This window comes from Apium graveolens, chromosome 8, assembly GCF_009905375.1.
Source record: "Apium graveolens cultivar Ventura chromosome 8, ASM990537v1, whole genome shotgun sequence".
NCBI classification, from domain to species: domain Eukaryota; kingdom Viridiplantae; phylum Streptophyta; class Magnoliopsida; order Apiales; family Apiaceae; genus Apium; species Apium graveolens.
Genome location: NC_133654.1, coordinates 34,296,610 through 34,310,233, shown reverse-complemented (window position 1 = coordinate 34,310,233; position 13,624 = coordinate 34,296,610).

Here is a 13,624-nt window from a genome sequence, read left to right as displayed (position 1 = left end):
TTTTTGTTTTTTTTTTTTTTTTTTTTTTTTCTTTTTGCTTTTTCTATTGATAAGAGAGGTCTATCAGCACTTAGTACATTCAGCAGTTTTACTAGTATCAGAACTTAACAGATGAGTAGCATTATTCTAATTTGTGACTTAGTAATAAGATATACAAAGTAAACTTAACTAAGCTCAATTATCAGAATTTGCTAGTGTCATAAGATTTCCACTGAAATAATTACTTCTTCCATGGAATCATTTGTTTATTGAAGATTACTATGTCAGTATCTAGCACAGTTATCCTCATAGGATTGAATAATTACTGAAACAGACATATCACTTATCAGAGTTTAGAGACATATATCAGACAACAGTCAGTACTTAAAGACATTAATCAAGTAAGCACAGAATACACAATGAGATTAATTTTGTAAATACTGAGCATAAAGTCTGATAACACAGAATAAGTCTAAGCAGATTTAGAGAAAGAACCTGAAACCATTCCAAGTTCATTTACCAATCTTGTAAAAGTAGCTTCACATAATGGTTTTGTGAAGATATCTGCCAACTGTTGATCTGTGGGAACAAAATGCAATTCCACTGTACCTTCATCCACATGTTCCCTGATGAAGTGGTACCTGATGCTGATGTGCTTTGTCATCGAGTGTTGAACTGGATTACCTGTCATAGCAATAGCACTTTGATTATCACAGTAAATAGGGATTTTGAAATATGTTAACCCATAATCCAGTAACTGATTCTTCATCCAAAGAATCTGTGCACAACAGCTTCCTGCAGCAATATACTCTGCTTCTGCAGTTGATGTGGAAATTGACTTTTGTTTCTTGCTGTACCAAGAAACCAATCTGCCTCCAAGAAATTGGCAGCTTCCACTTGTGCTTTTCCTGTCAATTTTGCAACCTGCAAAATCTGCATCTGAGTAACCTATTAGTTTAAAATCTGATTCTCTAGGATACCATAATCCCAGAGCAGCTGTTCCTTTAAGATACTTAAAGATTCTTTTTACAGCTGTTAAGTGAGGTTCTCTTGGATCTGCTTGAAATCTTGCACAAAGACAGGTAGCATACATGATATCAGGTCTACTAGCAGTTAGATAGAGTAGAGAGCCAATCATACCTCTGTAGTTAGTAATATCTACTGATTTACCGGTATCCTTATCCAGTTTTGTTGTAGTGGCCATTGGAGTGGATGCATTTGAACAATCTTGCATTCCAAATTTCTTTAGCAAGTTTCTGGTGTACTTGGTTTGACAAATAAAAGTGCCTTCCTCATTCTGCTTGACTTGAAGGCCCAGAAAATAGCTAAGTTCCCCCATCATACTCATCTGATATCTTGACTGCATTAGTTTGGCAAACTTCTTGCAAAGTTTGTCATTTGTAGATCCAAAAATGATATCATCAACATAAATCTGGACCAGAAGTAAGTCCTTTCCATGGTTGAGGTAGAACAGTGTTTTGTCTATTGTCCCTCTGTTGAATCCACTTTCCAGAAGAAACTGAGCTAAAGTCTCATACCATGCTCTAGGAGCTTGCTTAAGTCCATAAAGTGCTTTATCAAGCCTGTAGACATAATCTGAATGTTTGGTATCTACAAAACCTGGAGGTTGTTCAACATATACCTCTTCCTCCAATTCTCCATTGAGAAAAGCACTTTTCACATCCATTTGAAAGATAGTAAACTTTTTGTGAGCAGCATAAGCCAAAAATATCCTTATGGCTTCAAACCTAGCAACTGGTGCAAATGTTTCATCATAATCAATTCCCTCCTGTTGAGAATATCCTTTTGCAACCAGCCTTGCCTTATTCCTTGTAATTATGCCATCACTGTCAGTTTTGTTTCTGAATACCCACTTTGTACCAACAACAGATCTATTCTTTGGTCTTGGCACTAGGGTCCAGACTTTGTTTCTTTCAAATTCATTCAACTCTTCCTGCATTCCTTGCACCCAATCAGCATCTTGAAGAGCTTCTTCTACTTTCTTTGGCTCAGTCTGAGAGAGAAAAGAATTTTATAGACACTCATTTGAAGTACCTGTTCTAGTTCTGACACCTACATCAGGATTTCCAATTATCAAATCAGGTGTATGTGATTTTGTCCACTTCCTTGCAGATGGAAGGTTTTCTCTAGAACTGGATGCTCCCCCATGATCCATCCTATCTTCATTTTCATTTTCTGATGCTCCCCCTGAAACTATGCTCTCTGAGTTAGATTCTTCAGTATTTAGATTTTCAGCACTATCAGAACTTGGCTTATCAGAACTTGACGAATCAGAACTTGAAGAGCCAGATGCATGTTCTGATGTTTCTTGAGATGTGGTAGGATCTTGAGTATGCTCCCCCTGCATAGGTGCATCTTCCTTTAACGTAGTCACCACAGTTTCAATAACATCAGAGTTTAATCCATCAGAGTTTGTAGTATCAGGACTTAGACTGTCAGGTTTTTCAGTATCAGAATATGAGTCTTCATTTTCAAATCTCAGCTGATCATGGTCAACGAAATCTTTAAGACCAGTGATCTTCTTGTCATCAAAAGAGACATTGATAGATTCCATGACCACTTTTATTCTCAAATTATAGACTCTGAAGGCTTTTGTGGAAAGTGGATATCCAACAAAGATTTCTTCATCAGCTTTTAGATCAAACTTTGATAGCTGTTCAGGATGAGTCTTGAGAACAAAACACTTGCATCCAAATACATGAAAATATTTCAGATTTGGCTTCTTTTTCTTCACCATCTCATATGGTGTTTTTCCATGCTTGTTAATGAGTGTTGCATTTTGAGTAAAACAAGCAGTCTGCACAGCTTCAGCCCAGAAATAGGTTGGAAGCTTTGCTTCTTCAAGCATTGTACGTGCAGCTTCAATGAGAGTTCTATTCTTCCTTTCAACAACTCCATTTTGCTATGGAGTTCCAGGAGCAGAAAATTCCTGCTTGATTCCATGGCTTTTGCAGAACTCTTCCATTATCAAATTCTTGAACTCAGTGCCATTATCACTCCTTAAAATTTTCACAGAATCTTTGGCCATTTTATCCAGCTGTTTGACATGATCAATCAAGATAGATGCAGTTTCACTTTTTGTGTGCAAGAAATACACCCATGTGTATCTGGTGAACTCATCCACTATGACCAACGCATACTTCTTCTTTGCAATAGACATGACATTTACTGGACCAAATAGATCAACATGTATAAGATGATAAGGCTCAAGAATTGATGATTCAGTCTTGCTCTTGAATGAAGATTTTCTTTGTTTGGCATTCTGACATGAATCACAAAGACCATCAAGAGCAAATACTGTGTTTGGCAATCCTCTCACAAGATCTTTCTTGACCAGTTCATTTATATTGTTGAAATTTAAATGAGAGAGTTTCTTATGCCAATTCCAGCTTTCTTCAATTGATGCTCTACTTAACAGACAGATTGCAGAGCCATCAGTACTTGTTGAAAGCTTAGCTTCATAAATGTTACCACGTCTATATCCTTTCAGAACAACTTTGCCTTTAGATTTACTCACAATTTCACAGTGTTCTTCAAAGAAATCAACATGATAACCTCTGTCACAGATTTGACTTATACTCAGAAGGTTGTGTTCAAGTCCTGAGACCAGAGCTACTTCTTTAATGATGACATTCCCAAGATTGATATTGCCATATCCCAATGTTTTTCCAATGTTGCCATCTCCATAAGAAACACTTGGGCCAGCTTTCTCCACAAAGTCTGATAGCAGGGCCTTATTTCCAGTCATATGACCTGAACATCCACTGTCCAGAACTAGAATATTTTTCTTGTTGCCCTGCAATCATAAAGACCACTAATTATTAGTTTTAAGGACCCAGACTTGCTTGGATCCTTTGGTCTTATTAAGTTTGTTAACATTTGCAGCGGATTTAGCATCAGAGTTTATGTTAACATTTTTCTTATCAGAATTTACATTATCAGACTTTGAATCAGAATTTATACTAGAAGGAACAATGGAAACTTTCTTCAAAGAAGGTTTTATTTGATAATAATCATAGTACAGACTATGATATTCCTTACAAGTATAAATGGAATGCCATAAACTACCACAATGAAAACAAGGATTTTGTGGTTTGTATCTAACTGACTGACTCTTAACTCCTGATTTCGAAGGTAAGGAGTTAATATTCTTATTTTTCCTGCAAAAAGAAGCCAAATGGTTAGAACTTCCACAGTTATGACATGTTTTCCTAGGTGCATCAGGAACAGGTTTATAATCATTGCTTTTATTCACACCTTCCTTTCCATTCCTATTTTTCCTAGGTGATTTTACCTTGTTTGCATTCTTGACATCTTTCAGCTTATGCTTAAGCTGCTTCTTTGTCATTAAGCCTATGTTTACTTCAGCTGTCTTTTCCTATTTTAGTTTGTCAGAAGTTAATTCCTCTTTAACTTCTGATTTCTCATTATCAGACTTTACAGTTACAAACTTAACAGGTTTTAACTTTGGCTTTTGCTTAACAACAGGCTTAATTTCTTCAGTTCCTTTATCATTCTTATTTTCTCCATAACCTAAGCCCTCTTTCCAATTTTCACTACTTAGCAAATTTTGAGTTGTTCTGCCAGAGTTAGTCCAAGTCCTGATTATCTCTCTTTCCTTTTCTAACTCAGTTTTTAGAGATTCATTCATTTTTAGCACTTCATCCCTAACATAAAAAGCATCATCTCTATCCTTCTGAGTTTGATGGAATATGACTAACTCTTTTTCTAAGAAATTATTTCTTTTCTTATATGCAAGATTTTCAGAAGTTAATCTTTCACATGTTAAAGTTTGATCTCTATAGCTAACAAACATGGTCTTAAGATATCTTCTCAACTCATTAATATCATCAGTATGAAAAGCATAAGTAGTCTGAGGTACCTTTGTTTCAGCAGCTTCAGAACTGCTCTCAGCACTTTCTTTATCAGCATTTGCCATTAATGCATAGTTCTCCTCACTTTCAGAGTCTGAGGTGTCTGTCCAGCTTTTCTGCTTTATGACAAGAGCCTTGCCTTTGTCACCCTTTACCTTCTTGCAGTCAGGAGATATGTGGCCTTTCTCACCACAGTTATAGCATTTAACATTGGTGTAATCTCCTCTGTCAGACTTTCCTCCTCTTCCTTCAGATCTTCTGAAATTCTTCTTATCAGAACTTATGCTTTTCCTGGAAAACTTCTTTCCCTTCCTGAACTTCCTGTATGCAATCTTTGTGATTCCTTTCACCATAAGAGCACACAGTTTCATCATCTCCTCATCAGCATCAGTCTCAGGCAAGCTTTCAGAATCTGAGTTATCATCACTCTCAGAACTTGATGACTCAGTATCAGACTTTATGAAAAGAGCTTTACCCTTGTCTTTCTTTGAGGAAGCTGCTTTGGGAAATTCTTCTTCAGCCTTAAGAGCAACTGTCCTTGACTTTCCTCCTTTCCTCTTGCTTCTTTGTTCCATCTCCAGCTCGTGTGTCTTGAGCATTCCATAGATTTCGTCAAGAGTTGTTTCATCAAGATTGTAGTTGTCTCTTATTGTCGTTGCCTTCAAATCCCAGCATTCAGGAAGAGCTAACAGGAACTTAAGGTTTGAATCTTCAAGATCATACTCTTTATCAACCAGTGACAAATCATTCAAAAGTTTGACAAATCTATCATATAAATCATTCAATGACTCATTAGTCTTTGAGTCAAAGTGTTCATACTCTTGAGTGAGTATTGTCTTCCTGTTCTTCTTAATTGTGTCAGTTCCCTGACATCTTGTTTCCAGAGCATCCCATATCTCCTTAGCAGTCTTGCAGTTGATTACCCTGTTTGACATTACATTATCAATGGCACTATGCAGTAAGTGTCGTACCTTAGCATCCTTAGCAATTGATGTTGTGTCCTCAGCAGTATAATCACTCTTCTCCTTTGGTACGGTCGTTGCTGCTTCACCTGCAACTGCAACAGCGAGTTTGGTTGGTTTGTGAGGACCTTCCTTGATTCTATCCAGGTATTCTGGATCTGTTGCTTCCAGGAACATGGTCATCCTTACCTTCCATATGGCATATTCAGATGGTCTCAGTATGGGGACTCTGATGGTCTCATACCGACTCTGAATTTGTGTCTTTGGCGGTTCCTCAGTTTTGGTAGGCTTAGTTGGAGTTTCTGTGTCCGACATGATTGTGTTTGGATCTTTAACTGTATGTAAGTTAACAGATAGGCTCTAATACCAATTGTTAGGTCACACACACATACTGTAGAGGGGTGAATACAGTGTATAGTACACTCAAATCGAACTTAAAGAACTTGAGTAACAGAAAACAAACTTTATTGAAATAATAAACTCTGTTACAATATGGAACTGTTACCTCTCAGTGATGAACAAATATCACGAGAGCTGCTACGGTTATATAGAATAATAACTTCGATAATGATAACACATATAGTGTAAACCCTATGCCTGTGTGTATATACTACACAGTTATAAGATAATCGCTAATTGATATGGAATATAATTCTGCTTCCTAAAATATATCAATCAGATATCTTCTATTCCAAGTATTCCATTCTTCACGGAATTCCTTCTTCATGCATATCTCTTCTTATGTTTTATCTCTATCTTCTTTCCTTTAATCAGCTACTGTCCTTATCTGATCATCCTTCAGCACTTAAGTTCTGATATCTATCTTCTGATGATTATCTCCTGATAATATAAGTACTGATATCCTTAAGTCCTGACTTCCAGTATAAGTACTGATCAACAGTTAAGTACTGATCTATCCTGTTCACACAAGATCTGAAAGCTAAACATAAAACATATTAGCCATGACATTATCAAATATATCTAACAATAACGATTAGTTCATAATCGAGCTCATCGTCACCATGGGTTCCAATGAAAACCTGATATAAGACAATATAAGAGTACTAGGGTTCAAGAAAAATTGAAAACAAGCATCTAAAGTATCTAATATATTGAAGAATACGAAAGTCTTCTTCTCCGTAGCCATCTTTTGCTCTATAGGTCTTCGTACTGCTCTCCCTGGTCTCCTTGTTGTTAAAAATGACTTATTATTGAGTAATATAGACTTCTGGTAGACCTGGGCTTTAAATTCTCCAAAATGAAGTCAAAATAGGAATCTGGCTGAACAGACCAGCGCAGCCGCCCTGCATACCAGCGCAAGCGCGCGCTGTGTTTGGAAGTCTGGCGCGCCCGCCGCGCATACCAGCGCGGGCGCGCCATGTCACTGATTTTTGCTCCAATTTTTTCTTTTGCTTGTAAGTTGAGTTCCGCTTATCAGAATTCAACGATCCAATAGTCCATGCAAAGCTCTCGAGATCCTCTACAATTTGGGAATGGCCTTGACTTCAGAGTCTTGACTCTTTTCATCATATATTCAATAAAAGCTCCATTATTCCTCCAACTAATGCCTGAGATGCAAAAACACAAAAATACATCAAAAATACCAACAACTTGAGTTCAAAATACCAACTTAAGCTTGTAATGAAGCGCTCCAAGTAGATATAAAATCCATTTATCACGAACTCCCATTGCACCACTGCTGACCTCCTTAAGGATGGCTCCAATGTTTTCTGTAGGTACATCTTCTGGATCTCGGAGCTATGAGCGGAGTGTATCCGTGAGGGTGAGTGAAACACAAACCCCTAAACCGAGTGATAGAGTGTTGAGTGATACACTGCGAGAATCCCATGAGACACCTACCTCCCAAACCACACATATAGACATGTCACAGTACGTCACAAAATCTTACCTTGAAGAGCAGTTAGCATTTAAAGATAGTTATCTCAAAGAACAGCTGGCTCTCAAGGATCAATATATCAAGAATGAACTGTCTGTAAGGGATCATCATATTGCACGTCTTTCCGAACAACTTGAACTTTATCAAGCATCATTTGTTAGTTTACGAGAATTTGTTGAATAATCTCTCTCTCTCACTCGGGAAAGGGAAAGGCAATTGCCAATATTGAGCCAAAGATCTCAGTTAGCAAGCAAGCGCCAATCCCAGTTTCCACTGAAATAACTCTTGCCAGTACTGGGCCAAAGACCTCAGTCAGCAAGCAAGTGTATGTTTCGAAACCATCTACCAAGAGATCCCTTTCTTGATATTACCTGCTCAATCAACCCCAACTCTGAAGGATAACACAACTGAGGGGGAGAAATGGGTGGAGCAAGAAAAAGTATTTGATGCTGTGAACTTAATTCAAGATGCTTTTCAAGCAGCTGATTCTGGATATGATGAGTTTGGAGATAAGCTTCAGGAAGAAGAAGAGAGGATTGATGAAAGGTGCTATTAAAATCAAGATATGTTGCTGAGAAGAGTTCAACAACTAAGGGGGAGCAATCAACATCAAACCAAGATCACCTGAGCAAAGTCATTACGACTCAAAGGGATCTTCTGTCGGAGATATATGCTCCAAAGCCCCTATTCTCAGAGTATGAGCTGGAGGAAGGAGAAATAGATGAGAGCGATGTTCCTAAGGGGTATGAACCCAGATCTGAAGAAGTGATGACGGAAAAGAGAAAGGTTATATCTGAGGACGAAGAATTTGAAGATGAAGATGCCTTCTCGGATGACTGCTTGTTCTATGGATTGCCGGAAAAACTAAATCGATCTTATCAAGAAATTCAAGGAGATATTGAAAGATCAAGAGCTAGAGTACATGAAGTAATACAGAGAAGGGAAGCCAGAGAAGCAAGGGAATCATATCTTCGAACTAACATGACAGATAGTGAATGGGATGAGATAAAAATGAAAATGGACAAACCTGAAAAATCATAAGCTAGACCCTGGCAACAGGAATCTTCTAAACACTGTAAATAATTACAGAGTGGATTATCCCAATATTCATGAGTTCTATAATCAATTCAATAGGATAATCACTGGTACCACTGTGAATATTCTAAAGAATGGATGGAAAATCATTGTCAATCACAGAGATGGACTCCAAATGAAGATCTCTACTAGTGTATTGAAGTAGCTAAATATTGTGGAACTGTTTGTCTTAGTATAAAAAATTCCTTGGTTAAAATCGAATGAGAATGAATACTTCAGAGACAAGCTTCGGAAGATGATGATGGATGTATCTCCTCAAGCATTCTCTTATCCTTTTGTGATCAAAGTATTTGCAGATGGCAGAATGCAAAACATCACCATGACTGATCAACATATAAGATCAATTCGTTTTCTACAACTCAATTTCCTGGAAAGTCAACTCGGAAGCAAAAGAGCAAATCTGGAAGCACCAGGAGTCAAAAGATCAGAAGCAGACCTGAGAGCTGCTGAAGTTCTATATGCTTATAGGCTCAATGATAAAATGATCATGGATTCAGAGAAGGACATGAAGAAACTTAAAAGAGCTTATCATGAGATGGTGTTCATAAATGGAGAGCCAAAAATTAATCTTCTAAAAGATAGTGAACCTATCATCAGCACTAATAGTGAAGGGGATCTAATCTTTGAGATTAATAAAGCGAAGATCAAAATCAGTGACTTCGGAACAAGCAGATCATAAGCAATACATCAAGCTTTAATGGATGTCAAACTCTCCACATGTAAGAAGGATAAGATTGCTTTGATTCCAATCATAAAGATACTTGATGAGGTAGTGGAAGAAGAATCGATCAACGACACCAAGAGTACGAGGACATCCTAAAAGGATAACAGTCTTTGTAATGTCAAAAAGATCTACAATGTTGTTTGCACTTGTTCCTAAGTGCTCCAAAGTCAAATATCTTCAGATGATGCTGAATGAACTGAATAATCCACCTCCCATTAATGCACTAGAAATAGAAGCTCGTGATTTGGTCCAAGCAAGACTGAATGACCTTCTGAATAGAAGCAAATGATCATCTCTCTGAGATTCAACAAAATCAACAGATCCTAGAAAGAAAGCTACCAAGAGAAAGTCTGCTCAGACTCAATCCACTCAAGAAGGAGAAGGTAGTCAAGGCAAGAAGCTCAAGAAGACAAAGACAAATAAGACCTAGATAATTTGTTCCGGCTAGAGGAATACTTTTTTGTAATTTGTAATTTAAGATATCTGGAATTGAATATGTAATCTAGAATGCATTTAAAATCCTTATATGTTTTGAGGTTGGACTTTTTCTTATTGTCAGTTGAGTTATCCTTAGTGATTTGCTTGTCGAACTCTAACAATAAAATAGGGGGAGATTGTAAAGCATAATGTAACGTAATATGTAATCGAGGAATTATAACTCAACATGTAACAAAAAAAGATAAAAAAATATTAAATTATGAAGCACAGGAACCCTAAAGATGAATACAGGATATACACAAAGAATCAAAAGATGCAAATGACTCTCTAAGTCCACAATCAAATCATGGGAATAAATTCATTAATATGTTTAAGCCTCCATGAAGAATAAGACATCAAAGGACTTACAACATCAGTTACATGGTTTGATTTGAAGTATTAAAGATCAGGGGTTCAGTGATTTAAGCAATGATAATCAACCAAGATGTATCAGTTCAGAATTGTCAAGGAAATTGAATTAAACCAGTTCATGTTAGTTGTTTATGAACCAGACCAGTGCACCAAGCATCAGCATTTCAGGAAGGGTTTGATTTAGTTATACAGAAGAGACATTAATTGTTGATACAGTTATTGGAAACTAGATTTTCTCTAAGGAAAGAAAACCTACTAGGTTTACAAGGTCGCAAGTAAGTATGCTGTGGAAATTTGTTTAACTTAAGTTTTACTACTGTGACATCTAGGTCGCAAGTAAAGTTGTATGGTGAAATGTCCAAGGCAAATTTCCTAGTCGCAAGTAACCTTATCAAGGGATCTAGGTCGCAAGTAACTTGCTAAGGAAAATTGACTAAGGCACAAGGTCACAAGTAACTTGTGTTACAGAGTCAATAGAGTCGCAAGTAAGTATGAGAGACACGATTGGCTAAGGCAATACTCTGGTCGCAAGTAACTTTGTATACAAGGTCGCAAGTAACTACCTAAGAGAATTTTCTAAGTCAGAATCTACTCTACACTCCCAGGTCGCAAGTAACTAGGTTGCAAATAACTACTTTGCTTGTGGTCACAAGTAACTACTTGGTTGATTTATTGTTAAGTACAAATGCACCAATTGAAATGGTTTGTGTGGATAAAATGATGCCACCTGTCCAATGAAAATTGAAGTCTACAAAACAACAAATGAATTCATTTCATTTTGGTTATCTTCTTCAGCTAATAGAAAGTGTTTTACGGAGCTCCATTAAAAACTTCATTTATTAAGCTTGTAAACACAAAGTTGTGCTGCTGAATTTATTGTAGCTAATCAATTTATTGATTAGATTGTAGCAACCTCAAGTTTTATATTAATAAAACAATATATTCCTCGAATTGTTGTTTTGTCTATTTTGATTCCATACTAATAACGAAGAACTTGTAACGAATCGAAAAAGATTGTAGGTATTGTATTCAACCCCCCTTCTACGATACTTTGGGACTAACAGACATTCACCATGCACCCTTTTGTAGCAGCTACGCCTAGAAACCGTGAATTGTCCATTTTCCTCCGATAACCAAAACCATGAATCCTCTTTTTTACTCGTGGGTACTCGTACACGCTTTATTAATTATACCAGCTTAAAACCTGTGCGATGCACAACTATTTTAAATTATTATTATTATTATTATTATTATTATTATTATTATTTTATTATTTAATTTTATTTATGCCTAAATAAGTATAACCATATATATCTTTTATTAAAATAGGTATTTACAATAATTAGGCATGTAAAAATGGGTATATATTTTTTAAAACAATTAGAACCTCCTGTAATAAATAAGTTTTAAATTACAATATTCTAAAATTAAACAATTCGGTCATAATTTTGTGTTACTATTTTGTTTTAATATGGATTGAGCCAATTACCACTAAACTTAAACTGAAGCAGTGTCGGAGATCGTATTAAGAAGCCGTTATTGTGCCCGTTTGGGAAATATTAAAATAAGTAATTTATAACTTAAAATGAATAAGTGATTTACAAGTGATAAGTAGATGGACACTTATAAGTTACATAAGTGTTTGGATAATCTTACTTATAAAGTCAGAATGTTTTTTACTTAAATTAATCAAAATAACTAATTTTTAAATATAATTATCTTATTTCGTGAATTTTATATTAGATTAACATTTAAAAATATTTTTTTAAAACCTACTTTAATAAAAGGCGAAAATCAAAATAAGTTGAGAAAAAATACGTCATTACTAACATTCAACTTATCAGCTTATAAGTTGAAAATCTGACTTATAAGTTGGGTTTACAAACAGTCGTCGATAATTACTTACGGGCTTATAACTTATAAGTTAATAAGCTAACTTATACTGTGGTACCAAACAGACCCATTGTCTACATTGATTGGGGAAGAGGGTTCACAATGTGTGTATTATGTATATTTTGCATAAAGTATCACGTAAGAAATAAGTAGTCTTTTATAATGCTTTAACTTAATTTGAATTGAAATATACTTTAATTTAAATAAGGGCAATTACGTAATGTCAGCAAATACCGACTGACCGATTATCAAACTTTTAATATTTTGTATATTATAATATAATATAGATAATATAGATATCCCTCACATTACAAGTATCACCAATAACATCCATATCAGCCCTCCTGCATTTATCCTGTTATTTGAATTTAGATAAAAATTAATATATGTAAGTACTTGTGTTTTTTTTTAAAAAGGTATATGATGAGAAAAGAAACGAAAATACTTGAAACAATACATAATTAAATAAATATTTTAAAATTATATAAATACATATCGTAAATATATATTCAACATTACAAAAAAATAAAAAATTGTTTTAAATTTAAGTTTAAGAATATTTGACCACACTTGACTCGTATTACATATTGACATAAAACTCAACTAGTAAAATTTTGACCAAAAATATTTATACTTGCATTTTTTTTTATTTTTTTTTTAAAAATTATACAAAATGCCATGTAAAAATTACACTACACATACATAGGTGCATGAACATGGAACAACATGAATTCTTAATGGGCCGTGTTTGAGTTTAATATCCTTATAAAAAAATACAAAAATACCTAACATGAAAATGTTCGAAATGAACGAAATGAACTCGAGGATGAACCGAAGATAACAAAATCATATAAATTTTAAAGTGCTACACTGTATCGATTTTTTTCAGATTTTTTTGTGGATCAATTCGTAATTTGTTAAAATTAGTTACATACCCAATCAGTTACAAGAGATTGTGAAGTAATGAATTGATCGAGGAAATCTTCGGAAGATACGAGAGTAATTCAATTAAAGAAATTAATTCAATTGTTAGAGATTTAGATAACTGTACGAGTATTTACGAGTTTACAATAGTCAATATAGCTGAATATATTATTATTAAATGTTAACTATTATTTTAAATTTTAATTTTATTTTTTCTTAAAAAGTATTTTTTCATTTAATTTTCACTCTTTGACCGAATCAGCCGATTTTCAACCAATTTTAAGAAAAAACGTATTTTGAACGGCGGGCATTAAATTGACCTCCTTTTTTCTCAAAAATCCGGTCCGGTCCAAAACCCGAAAAATCCGGATAAAAGCCCGTATTTAACAAAATCTGGATAAAAGCC